The 13197-nt window shown below is 42.2% G+C and overlaps 1 protein-coding gene across 1 annotated transcript in view; it reads right to left on the bottom strand.

The window, feature by feature from the left end:
* The window catches only part of SCFD2 (sec1 family domain containing 2), a 191775-nt gene that overhangs the window by 15788 nt on the left and 162790 nt on the right, over positions 1–13197 (bottom strand). The window lies entirely within an intron of this gene.

Genomic DNA, 13197 nt, shown 5'->3' with positions numbered 1-13197 from the left:
TGACAACAAAAAACGTGTCTGTGCTAAATAAAGCAGAAATGATAGTTACACACTGGAAAGAGCTGTACTGGCATAAAAAACTCCTTATCCCTCAGAGTGGCACAGTTACTACTTCTAATGTACTTTTCCAAAGCACTTCAGATAAGATATAATGCTTATCTTCCACTGAGGAGAAACTCCATTTACATGACCATATAAAAGGTTCTTCCAGGTGGCCCAGCAGTGCCTTGGCAAAGAGAAATTCTTAGCCTTGGCTGAATCCCCTCTCCACATGACCTATACTGCACAGAAGTATTGAATAAATGCTTTCTCAGCTTAGCTGCTGCTGAGAATCAGCCTAATGAGAGAGAACTGGGTCACCTGCTATTTGTATTTTCGTGTCTACACAGATCTACACCTTTAGACATCTCTCCCTGCCTCTTCTCACTTTATTCCTCATCTCTTTGGGGGAAGATCCATCATAAAATAACCTTTCTTGCCATACGTGCACACCACCACACACTTACTGGTGTCTTCTCTGGGGGATGCTGCTGCAGCAGTTTGTGTGTCCATCCCCCAGTTCCCTACATCTGTGCAGAATCCTGCTGAGAGGATGGGGTCTCCCTGCAGGTCCCAGCACCCACCAGGTAGCATCATGCTGCACCAGTGAAGCCTGGCACTTAAAACAGACATCCAAAGTGTTGTGGTTGTAAGGGCAACTGATTTTTGTGAGGGGGGACTCTGAACAAACTTTCCTTTACAACTGACAGGGGACAGAATCGTTATGCACTAAAGAAGCAACAAAAAAGGCAGCACTTCCAAACTCTACAGGGAATTTGTATTAGCTAAGCTGGATCACTCACACCTTTGTATACCTTACGGCAGAGTATATATATATATATATATAGTATATATACACACACATACACATGTATAGAGGTCTGGAACTATTTCTAGAACATGGGGATCAGACACTGAGCTTTCATTTGTCTGAATATTATTTGTTGAAAGGCTTGAAGTCAGCTCCCCAGCTGGTGCAGCAGAACAGATAAAATGACTGTACTTCTGCAGGCTACATCAAACCAAGCCGCTGAGGATTTATGCCATTACAACCCACAAAGCAAAGAAGTGAGCAAGAACTGTGCCTTGCTGACTCCCATGTTGTAATTCTAACACAGACACTCATATATTTTTGGATAGGCTCTTCAAATTAATTTCTTAATGAGAGCAAAATAACTTACAGAAATACTGAAATGTTGTTGTTGTTATGTGTGTCCAAGATCTGCATCCTCTAATGCTCTGATTGACCCAGGTTAGTTTTTCATTTGGCTGAGCAGCCTGTGTGTTGTCAGTGAAAGCCCTGAACACAAACCCCACTCTACAGCTCATTACCCCACTCCACTGATGCTCTTGACATGAGAGAGATAGCTCTTGCGTGTGATCTTGTGCCAATTTATGTGTAAGGGAACGGTGTTCAACAGCTGAAAAAAGGGAAACAGAACCACCTCCTGCACAGATGAGGTTGATATTAAAGTCTGAGGTAACAAATCTCAGTTTGTATTTATCACTAGCACAGGCAGAGATCTTGTATTGTCAGTGTACTTTTACCCTGCCCACAAGAAAACAGGGATGAGAAAACAGAGCAGTCCCCGTCAGCTCCCAACTCAGAGGCTGTGCCTATTTAATAGTTAACATTTATAAAGCATTTTGCAGATCAAAATTAAAATGAAGAACTGTATCTCATTATCGCAGAGATTTGTGTTCTCTCTCAGAGACAAGTTTTCCCTGCTTTAGCTGCATTAGAGATAAGCAGCTCCTAGCTAATGCAATTAGTGATATTTTCTTTGTCCTCTCTTTTCCCCTGTGTTGAACAAGTTCAGGCAAGGGAAAAAACACACATCAGGGTTGCCTGCTTTGCACACTTTTTTTTTCTTAATTGTTTATTTTCTCAGACCATTTCAAAGCCTTTTGTTTTGGGCATACAGTTGTGTTTTTTTTTTTTCATTAAAAGAAGTATTTCTTTCCTTCTCCTGTTCTCCACTTCTCTTTCTCTCTTTATTTTAACAAGAGCCTTTTGACCGTGAAGTTTCAAACCAGCTTGTCACTTCTGGAACTGCTAGGGCAGTTTTGGTGGACATGGTGGCTGGCAGCCCCTAAGATGCTTCTTACGTTGCCTTACCCAGTGCATCCCACCTGGCTTTTTGTAACTGGGTCAACCTTCTCTTGGGCCATTTCTCAGTGAAGCACAGCCGCTGTAGCATCACTGCTGGAAACTCACTGCCAGGGAACTGCTGTCTGGAGCCCGGGCTTCTCTTTACAGCTTGTGCTGACACAGTCTGTGGGCTGGAGGAGGCCATGGAATCATTCACCCTCACCACCTGTTTGACAGGCCACATCGCTTCATCACTGTCACCCAAAATGAAAGGCACAGGCGCCCTGGCGTGCCAGGCTGTGCTCCTGGAGGAGCACTGGAGCAGGGTGCGCTTCCAGTCTCCACAGCAGTGTGGTGCTGGACCTAGTTTGGGATCCAGGGAGGCACTGGGAGCTGAAGCTTTGGTCTGGCACCAGGGAAAGGCTGACAAGACAGAGGGAAAGGAGGCATACATTCAAAGGTTTCTCTAAAATGTGGCTTCTTGGGACTTCTGGTCAAGTAATACCACATGTCTGGAGAAGCCGCAGCTCCCCTTTTCCGGCCTAACGTACAGCTCTTTTTTTAAAATGTAAATTAAACAACTCTTTTCTGCACCCCGTTATTGTAGAAATGAATTAACCAAATCTCAGGTTCTCTGAAGGCTGCTGCCTACCCGTGGCACTGCAGGAGGTTTGGAGAGGGGAGCTGGCTTTCTCTGGGGCCTGCAGAACAACAGAAGCTTGTGTTGTACAAATGGCAGGCAGTTACAAATCACCTCCCGTTCACACCTTGCCTGTGAATAGGGCTGTGTGCGCATATGGAGAGCAGAACACAATCCCTCTTCTCTGCTAGCTTCACACTACCAAGAAATCGGCTTCTTTTACAATGAGGAGGTGGAATACATTAGCTGCTGCACAGCTCACGTGCTAATTAAAACAACTCTTCCTGTTACTGGTTTTTTTCACAGGAAGTTAAATGGCATTTCATTTGGAGAGCATGCTGAATGAATTCCTTTGAATCCCAAGCCCTATTATATAGGGGAAAAGGCATTTAAATGAAATTCAGTGATTTCCTGCCAGACTTGAAGAAGCCCAGTGGGGGGAAGTCACCATTAACCAGCATGGCACTAAAGATTTTAAAGCACATATCCAAGATCTTGGTATCCCAAGAAGACCCCAACCTAGTTCTGTGGTAGGTGGTGCCCAACCTCACTGACATTGTTTCTGTTCTGCTTCGGTTCACTTGTTCTGAATTTCAGGAGATGGAGACTGTCAGGAGCTGAATTCAGCACCTAACAGGATGAGACTACTGGCCCTTATTTTTGACCTAGTTTTGAACTTTTTCATCAGAAATGGCAGATCTGTTCCTAAGTTACATGTCTGCATAACCATTAGCAGCAGAACTAATCCATTTTCACAAGAAGGTTGAAATAGGAGAATGGAGATGCTCTTCTCTACAGCCTGGAGTGACCCACAAACCAAACTGGAACAGTTTTTCTATTGATTTCTGAAATTGGAAGGAAGTTACTGTAAGAAAAAGACACAGACATTGTGAACCCATGAGACCTACAATTACAGAGTGGCACGTGATTGATTAACTGCTCCCTGAATGCAACAAATGAGAATTTCATATCTGTGTATCAGAAAACCTTTCCCTCTGCTTTGTGTTTTGGGTACATGGTCCAGCTGTTATAATCAACCTTGTTCTTTCTCTAGAGCAGTATGGTAATTATGAACACTTTGTGAAGGTCTCTGATACTTCTGAGACATCACTGAAAGGCCACAATACTTACAAAGATAAAAAGTTAGGAAAGCTTAAAGTTCACCGCTTTACTCTGCTTTATTGGTATTTACTTAGGCTTTTTCTACCTTAGGCTCTCTCTATAGCCCATTTACAGAAATAAACCAGTGTAAACCCTGCAAACCCTGGAATGGAGCTGGCAGAGTAACCGAGCCATGTAGAAGCACACACGGGAGCATGGTCTGAAACAGAAAAGTAGTACTGTGAAGAAGAGAATCCAGCATGAGGATTGCATTGTGCAAGCTATTTTTTAGGTATGCAGAGTTAACTTTCTTGTCAGTGAAGGACAGAAGAAAAACAGAGATACAGGGTGCCTTGAGGGCCAGAACTCAAAATACAGCACCATGATCAACCAATGAAAATCATCTACTTGTATACTTTAGATGATAGCATACCAGTGGGGGCCCTTCTTTGTCTAACAGATATATCTAAAAGGATACATATGTATACCTACAGCAGTAAGTTTTATAATTGCTTTGATATATTCATGCATTAAGACTGTTATGAAAAAGTAGGTACAAATGCATATGGTTACACAGACCGCAGCTGCTTTTTGCAAGGGGAAAAAAAAAAGGTGTAAAACCAGAAGCTACGATGAAATCTGTGATTCTCCTCTCACCTTCCCAATGGATTCTGTTATGCATTTCAATCTTTATTCTTAAATCTGATTTGTATTAAATTGTGCTGCCTGCTGCACCTAAAAGGGAAGCTGGTGAGTGTGACACTGTGGGACAAGGATGGGCCAGAATACAAGACATCTCTCATTGCCCAATAGCAGAATCAGCAGAAGGTGAAAAATTAGAATTGACTCCATTTTAGTTTGGGGGATAACAGAGAAAAGTGCATTCCCTAGACCCTGAGAAGAAAGCATCTAGAGGAGACAGACACAGCGGTGCCTGTGACAGCTACGCTGCAGCCCATGGCATGCCTCTACTCCTTTGGATGGAAAGCATCCTGCTATACACTTGCTTGGTACTCCACATCCCTGGCCAGAGCATACATGGTGAGGGCTAGGACAGCCATGTCCACGCTGCTGGCAGCTCTGAGCGAGGAGCAAGCCTCCAGGCAGCCTTGAAATGCTGAAGGCCAGGTCAACACTACAGTGGGCTGAGTTCAAACATTTCTGACATTAGCAAGTGATTCAGGTGCTACAGGCTGGATTAGAGGATAAGAAGGGTAAAAAGAAACGGGAAAAGTGGGAACATTTAAAAAATAGTATTTGGTGTTTGAAAGTGAATTTAAACCCCAGAAAACAGGCACTTAGCAAAAAAATTATATGAAAGTTATAAAAAACCCCTCCAAACAAGTCCATTTTGCTGAAGCCCTGGCAAAGCAGTGTGCCAGTGCTGCTTCCAGAGAGGGGCTGGAGCTCATCAGCCGGCGAAGGCATAGGAGCAGAGGTGCAGAGATAACCTGCCCTTACCTACAGCCTCAGGATGCTTTTGCCCCATCTCCTACCAGCAACCACAGCACTTTCTAAATTGTTGTCCTGATTCAACTCATTTTCTCCCCCTCCTCCCACCTCCCTCTCTTCCCATCCCCTTCCTGCAATGGCTCCTTGCCCCAGTCATATCTCAGCCCTTCAATGCATCTGAGAGGTGGAATTCAGCTTGGACCATACTGCGTGGCCTGCCATGGGGAGAGGCAAGTCATCTGTGCATCAGAGGTGAAGAGGCTGAAACTGATCCAAGGCATCCAAGAGGTTAACATCACACCCAGAGTGGCAACCCAGGATTTCCTAGCCCTGGGCTTAATCGGCCCCTCTGCCAATAAATGCAGCACTGAAAGCTGCAAATGCTAGCAGGCAGAAAGATAAAGAGAGGAGGAGGAAAGTGAAGGATAGCAGAAAATGGGAAAAATATTAGAAAATGGAGGGAAAGTATGTATATTGTTAAAAATCAAAGCAGATGTTTTTCTCCCTCAATTATTAGCAACATCTGATTTGAACCCATTAGAAAAGCAAAGTTCACATAGAGAGTTGCTGTAGGGCTCCAGCTGAAGCCTGAAACTTCAGAACAAATCAAAGGGATTATCCGAAAAGCCACAAAACAGAGAAGGTCAGCTCTGAGCTTCTATAAATGTCATTTTCGATTTGATGGGCACACGGAAAATGAAAACACAACATTCATGGATGCTCTGCAGCAGTCACCAGCGCCACGCAGAGCAATTGATGGTATGGATGTGGTGTCTGTGATGGGAGAACGGACGGTTTGATCCACTGCCAAGGAGACCACAGAAACTATTATTGCAGCTGGCAAAGGTGCCACTTGTAGTGTGTTTTCATCACAACAAACATGTCCCATTTGAGAGAAAAGCCAAGGATGTTTTCTTAAAGAGTAACTAAACTTAGAATCCTAAATCTCCACTTCAGCTTTTAAATGAGGATCCAACCTTTAACAGTACCGAGCATTCGGGGATAGCACAGGTATGTCTGTATGGGCAGTTCAGCACATATCTGATGGTTTTTATATATGGAAGTACTCTGTGCGCTCTGGTGCTCACCAGGGAAAGATGGCAAGAGGCAGTGGTGGTTGCTGGCATCAAGTCTTTGAGCCTCTTCTGGAAGCTGCTCTTTGGTGTGCAACAGACCCACAGTTCGTGTGGCTAAGTACTTTGCTGGATCTCATGCTCTAAAGCCACACATGTAAAAATCTGGCTGCCTACTTATGTGATTAAATATGGATTTAAGACCTACCTTTAGAGAGTATTTTCTTTTTTTAATTTTGGCCTCAATATCTGTCACTTGGACATTTCTACTTCACGGGAATATTTTATTGCCTCTTTCTTGCCAAAATCCAACAGCACAACTTGTAATATCAACTTTTATGAAGCACTGCAAGCTCAGTACTGGAGGCTCTCATGTTACATGAAATTAAACTTGTCAATCCAGCACACAATTACAGGGAGAAACTACAGCACTTGCTAGAATACATTACATAAATTAATTGCAGGAGGAATTTAAGTTAGGCTCAGATGTGCTTTCTGAAGGAAATTAATGTAACAAATTCATTAGGGAGCCATTCAGTTGCTCCCTCAAGTAGTCCCTATCTTAATTAAAAAACAACACATGTTAATAAAGCTATGGTATATGTTCTGTAAGTCTAAGGCCTCCCAATCATGGCCTTACAAGCACTCAGTAAAACTCCAGGTTTTACTAAATTATGTAGAGCATTTTGAACATACTGCCCTATATGACCCTCTGACTTTTACAAGTTATTCTCAGCTACCCTCCTTTTGTCTTCAGACTGGTGGCTGAACTTTGGCCAGGACAGATTTTTGCTCCCATCAAGGACTTCCTTGCTATTCATGCACCAGCCAGCACCTTCCAGTGATGCTATGAAGTTTCACCCTCAGATCTGCTGTCTCACACCTACTCCACAAGGTACTCCAACAGGTACCACATACATTCAGGACAAACAGTGTGTGGGGAAGAGGAAGGAGGTTTGTGTCCAGGTAGCAGAGCTATCACACCTCTGTGTGAGAGACCACCTGGAGCTGAATGAACCTTTTTAAGGCTTTTTTTGCCTTGCTTACACTCAGACAGCACTGTTAGTGCAGCACTTCACACTACTTGGGCCCAGGAAAACCATATGCAAAGAAAAGTGTTCCTAAGCAACTGTGTTTAAAGTCCTTCATAAAGAAACACCCCAAAGGCCTGTTTTGTCTCCGCACTACGAAGCAGCAGAGGAGGGAGGAAATTCACGTAGAATTCCAGGATGCTTTACCCACACATCCTCAGAGGAGAACTGCAGGAAAACAAGGCAAGACCTGTAAATGCCTTTTTTTTTTTTTATAAAACTTTACTTTTCTAACGATGACCACAAGGAATCATACTTTTGAAACAACAATGATGTGAAATAGGTCTTTCAGTATTTGTATTTGATCTTTCTGCCCCGCTATTGTCAGTGGTACCATGCACACAAATGAAGGGTTACACCTCCCTGGTGTCCTGGCCTCACCAGGGGACACCTCTGGCAAGGGGCTGGCTGGGGCTGTAGGAGCGCTGCTGCAGACCTGTGCTTTCTCAGTAGGAGGCTTAGCATCCCACTGCACACCAGAAAGACAGTGCATGGGCAGTAAAGAAGCCATGCCGTGCATCCTTCAGCTGGTCACACACATGCTACCTAGGCAAGGGGTGTATATAAGACACAGATGTCCACATTCTGCAGGCAGACAAGAAGTTACACCAAAGCACAGCCCTCTCAAGTGCTTCCATCATAACCAGAAGTGATTATGGCAAGGCACATGTGCAGTTTAATCCACATACAGCATCCAGTTTGTGTTAGCAGCTCAACTGTATTTCATGCTGTGCTTACAACAGACCCTCTGGAGACAAACCCCTGTCTCTGGTGTGTCACTGTATTTAATTACTGAACAAATGACCTGATGTGATGTTACAGTGTTTCAGATTTTCCTGTGCAGAATACATAGTGAAAAACTGCCACCATTCACACAACTAAGTCTGTCTGTAAAACATAATGTTGTACACATGGGCTTGAGATGCCTGACTCATTTTCTGAAGCTATGAATCATGAACAATTTCATTCTGGTATAAAAGCAAGCTGTACTGTCTGTCACCTTACCAGAGTTCTAGACAAAAGGTAGATGATAAGTTTAGCCTACAGAATGGGTGATTATGTTATTTGGAATAAGCGCCATGTCTCAGATAATATCAGGAAATCCTTATTTTGCAGAGAAATTTGCTTTTCATGAATTTCATGGAAATATCTAAGCAAAACCAGTATCACATTTGGAGTCAGAAATAAATCAGGAGAGGTGTTGGCAAATTTCTCTCTTCAGCTCTGGTTTAAGTGGTTTTTGGTATTTTTCACCGGCTGCTGTAAAAGCGTTTAATTTGAAATCATTGCTGGAGTGCTGTTTCAAAAGATAACTCATCTTGGTCTTGGAATATTTCACATCCCACTGAGAATAAAAGCCTATTAAAAATACCTTCACAGGAAATCTTTTCCGTAATGAAAGCAGATAATACTGACTCATCTAAATTATTTAGATGTCCTCCTCTGTTCACTTACTCTTATAATCCACTGAAACTGTGCACTGCACTTTACAGAGGTGGCAAGAATACAGCGCAGTCCGAACATGTAAAAATCTGCAGATAAACAAGAAAAGGCAACCAAGTAAAAAGCATGGGCAGAAAGAACAGTAATAAAGCAATAAAAAAGTGTGAGAAAAAAAGCACTGCATGAATTATCCCACTTCATGTTAATTTTAAAATTGAAATTACTGTTATACAAGAGACAAGACAGACTGCATAAAGCGTACTCTGGGTGAAAAGCAAAATGAAGGGAATGAGGCTGCAGAAAGAGAAGGAACCCTGCTATGGGCAGATGGACCAACATGGCACTATTTGTTTCCAAAGGATGAACAATGATGCCACGTGCCCCTTCCCCTCAGAACATGGGTGTTGCAGCGGGCCATGACCACGACACAGTAGATCCCTGACTACAGATAACACAAAATTATACAATCAATGCTCAATTTTATCCTTTTTCTTGACTGTTAACTAGAAAGCACACTGTACTGCAGATGGCAAGTATCAGTCAATGAAGAAAAGATCAGCAGTACGAGCTATAAGCGCATGTATAGAAGGAGGAAATATCCTGGAGTATTAAATGGAATGAACTTGTATTCATGAAGCAGATAATAATTCATAGTATGTGCAACAGATAAAGAAAGAGGCCTCAGCTTAGCTGAAAATGTAAACACACATTCAACTTAAAAGGTGCAATGGGATGAAGTTAGGCCAGTGCTTAAATGCCTTGTTGAATTAGGGTTAAAATCTCTGACTTAAGTTCAGAAATAATAGTGCTATTTTAACTAACAAAGAACTGAATGGCTTGTGGAGTTGGTCTAGAATGTTTCGTAAGCACTTAAGAATTTACATTTTTGCCTTTAAGACAAATAAAAAATGCATGCATTGGTTAAAACACAGCTTTTAACACAGGCTTGAAGAAACAACTGATAGAAAATGCCTGGGATCTGTAGTCATTTCCATTTAGTATAAACTGTTAACATTACCAGGGAAAAGAAATAATGAAAAACACTCATGATCTTGTAGCCAGGTTTCAACACTTGCTTATTTATTGCAGCCAAAAGAGTAAGAATGAAAGAAAACATGTAATTTCAAAATTAACTTTTTTTTTGTTTTGTTTTGTTTAGAAATAAAGACAGTAAATGCAAGCAACCGGTCAAGTCTAAGGACTGACAGCAGCAATTTCACCATCAGACTGTTTGCTACCCAGGGTCTGGGCAAGTGTAGCTCAGAAGCACTGTGGCTCCAGACCACCAAACACTGTCATTTGCAAGATGCTTGTAAAACAGCATCATATAACTGCAACAGAAATATTTATAATAGTATATCTAAGCTAATAGGTTCTGAAATGATCAGTAGACATAGATGCACTTCCACGGATAGGTACTGTAATGGGGCCTGTGGAGGAGAGGGGGAGACTCCTGAGACTCCTGCCATAACCATGTTTCATTTCTGAGAGGAAAATAGTGACTAATTTTGGTCCTGAAGTCCTCATACCAGGCTGAGGAGCAAAACAACTTATGACAACACATATAATTAGAGATAATAGGCCAAGGACTGTTCCTTGAGAAGAGCTGTGGTTGATACGTGTCTCCCTCCCTGAACTCCAAACGTTGTTAGTCATAACATGAATGAAGTGATTGATGTCCAGGTAGACTGCTATGTCTAAGCCTTACTTTCTCATAAAGTTTACACGAAAGCATGCTACTTCTACCCTCCTGACAGCAATGTGTGGCACTGTTAGAGAGCGATGGGGCTCAGCAGCAGTAAATGTCACCTCAGAAGTGAATCAACATGGAGTAAGAAAACACTCAAGTTTCCAAGAAGTGAAAAATACTAAAGGACAAAGCTTCTTCATAAACTTTATTCTCAGATAAGTAAAATCTGTTTACTTACGAGTAAAATCTGTTTACTGCAGATTCTGTAATCACCATTATAGTCTCAGCCAAACTGATGGTGACTTTCTCTGCCATTTTATTTAGGAAGGTTTTACCATCCTCAGATGTAAAGGACTGGCAGTAAGGACTGCCTCCCTTATCTGGGGTGTAGATGTGTAGAACAGCACCAATACCTGAATAAAACCTGAGAGTAGAGCCTGGAGAATAGTTAACAACAATCTTTATGCTATAGGAAGATGTCAGAATGCAGCACCATGCTCAGGCCCCCAGACAGAGTGCTGCAGTGCAGTGCCATGCCACTCAGCTCCTGGGAAAAGCACCACCTCACAAAGATGATGCTTCATCTAGACTGACGATGTCTGCCCACAGTGAGGCTGGAGTGCTGCACTTTTTGGGTGCAGCTGTTCTGCTTCTGGTTCCAGAGCTGATAGGACACATTCAGCTCTCCCCAGGCAGAGCACACAGCAAGCAACAATCTCTCTGCACTAGGCAGAATATCATGTTTAAGCTTCTATTGTGATCCCCTGGTCTTCGATCATGCTGCCACAACTTATTAAATTCTCTGCACTCCGAGCAGTTTCATCTGACCTTCGGCTGCTCTTGCAGAACTGCACTTGTTTTATGTTGATTATTTGCCATTTAAAATACTCTGAAGTGGAATTAATCTCTAACAGTGTTAGCCATCTGAAAACCATAAATCTAGTCCACAGTCATTATCTCATCACAGGGAACTCCTGGAAAGACCATTCTGTCTGCACTGACTATACGTAGTATCTAGAAAGCTTCACCTGCTAACATCAAACTGTGAAATATTTCCTGCTTCCAACTGAAGGCCCAAGTCATTAACAAGAAATATAACAGACTGATATAAATCTGTGATAAGGAAAAGGATTAACCTGTAGACCAGAACTATGACAAGCATAATAAGGCATGTGTTGTTCTTCTAAAAACCAACTATGAATAGATGCTACCATCAGCCCCAGCACATTCAGTCATAAATGCTTACTCTGAAGATATAAATAAACTGTCCTACTTTCTGTTTATGCCAACACTACAGAAGGGAAAAAATACAGATACCAAGTGATGCATTTGTGAGGAGTCTTCAATATGTATAATACTTGCTTTAATTACAGTCTTTTCCATAGCTACTCCAGGCTGCTGCACCAAAGTCAAAATTCAGGGTCTCACCTTTGGTAAGATTGCCTCAAAGAACTCTTGTAGGCAAAGGGAGCCAAACAATGGCAGAACAAAGCCATCTCTAACCAAAATCTTGACAGAACAGAAAAGTAGCAGCATCTGAAGCTCCAGTGCATGAGTCCAAATGGACACAGGTTGCCTTTCAAATCTGAGAGTGTTTTTGCAGAGCTAGCAGCTATAAAAACATATTTTCAGTTGTAAGTTGAGCAAATTTGATATGAGTCACTGTGGCTGTAAACATGCAACCCCCACAGAGCTGTCTGCAAGTTGTTTCTCTGCAAATACCCACTTGGCTTCAATTGAAGCCTGAATAACTGACTGCAGAATACCAAATGCAGTATATAAACGTAAGAGGAAAAATGACACAGACAACTGCAGTCTAGTCACTTGCCTTTCAGACTTACAGGCATAAAGTTCAAGCAGATTTTGAAAAGAAACCAAGTGTTAAAGATGAATGAGGAAGGTGGACAAGAGCTGACAAATGCAAGTGATAAGCAGGCTTGCCATCTGTCATCCTGGGTGAGATAAGTGACTGTTCAGCTGATAGAAGTCTGGTAGATGAAGACTATTCAGATTTCAGTAAAACATTTGATACAATGACACCTGGAGAATTAGTTTGGAGTGAAGAGATGGGATTTAATAAAAGAGTTAAAAGGAACAGGCTGAAAGAGAGACAACAATGGCCTGGGCTAGACAGAGCCTTAACAATGTTCCTTGAGGACTGGCCTTACTATTTTTAGTGATGACTAACTTATGCACAAAAGGTAGGAGTGCTGATGACAAAATTATGAGATACTGTTAAAGGTAGAAGGAGCTTGAAATACTGTACAAGATTTAAGTTCTGAAGCACCAGAAATGAGGCAAAGCAGAACAGTACAGCAATGCAAAATGACATATACCAAGGTCATCAACTTAGTGGGCTCTGCAATCAAAAACAAAAGGAAGAGAAGGATTTGGGTGGTATTAGTTGGTTCAGGGATGATCCTGGGCTATCAGCAGCACATGAGACATAAAAAACTCATCAGGTAAGATACTTCCTGTAGATACAGAGACATGCTAGTTCTGTCCTAAACATGGTAAAACTGCACAGAAACAATTTTGGTCAGTGGTTCTTGAGCTACTTGAATTCGAACTGGAAC

Source organism: Neopsephotus bourkii, unplaced genomic scaffold (assembly GCF_033783945.1).
Source record: "Neopsephotus bourkii isolate Nb327-2 ecotype Australia unplaced genomic scaffold, CSIRO-AGI_Nbou_v1 NB_54, whole genome shotgun sequence".
Lineage (NCBI taxonomy): Eukaryota > Metazoa > Chordata > Aves > Psittaciformes > Psittacidae > Neopsephotus > Neopsephotus bourkii.
The sequence above is the reverse complement of the archived record's forward strand: the minus strand, read 5'-3'. Positions and strand labels throughout refer to the sequence as shown.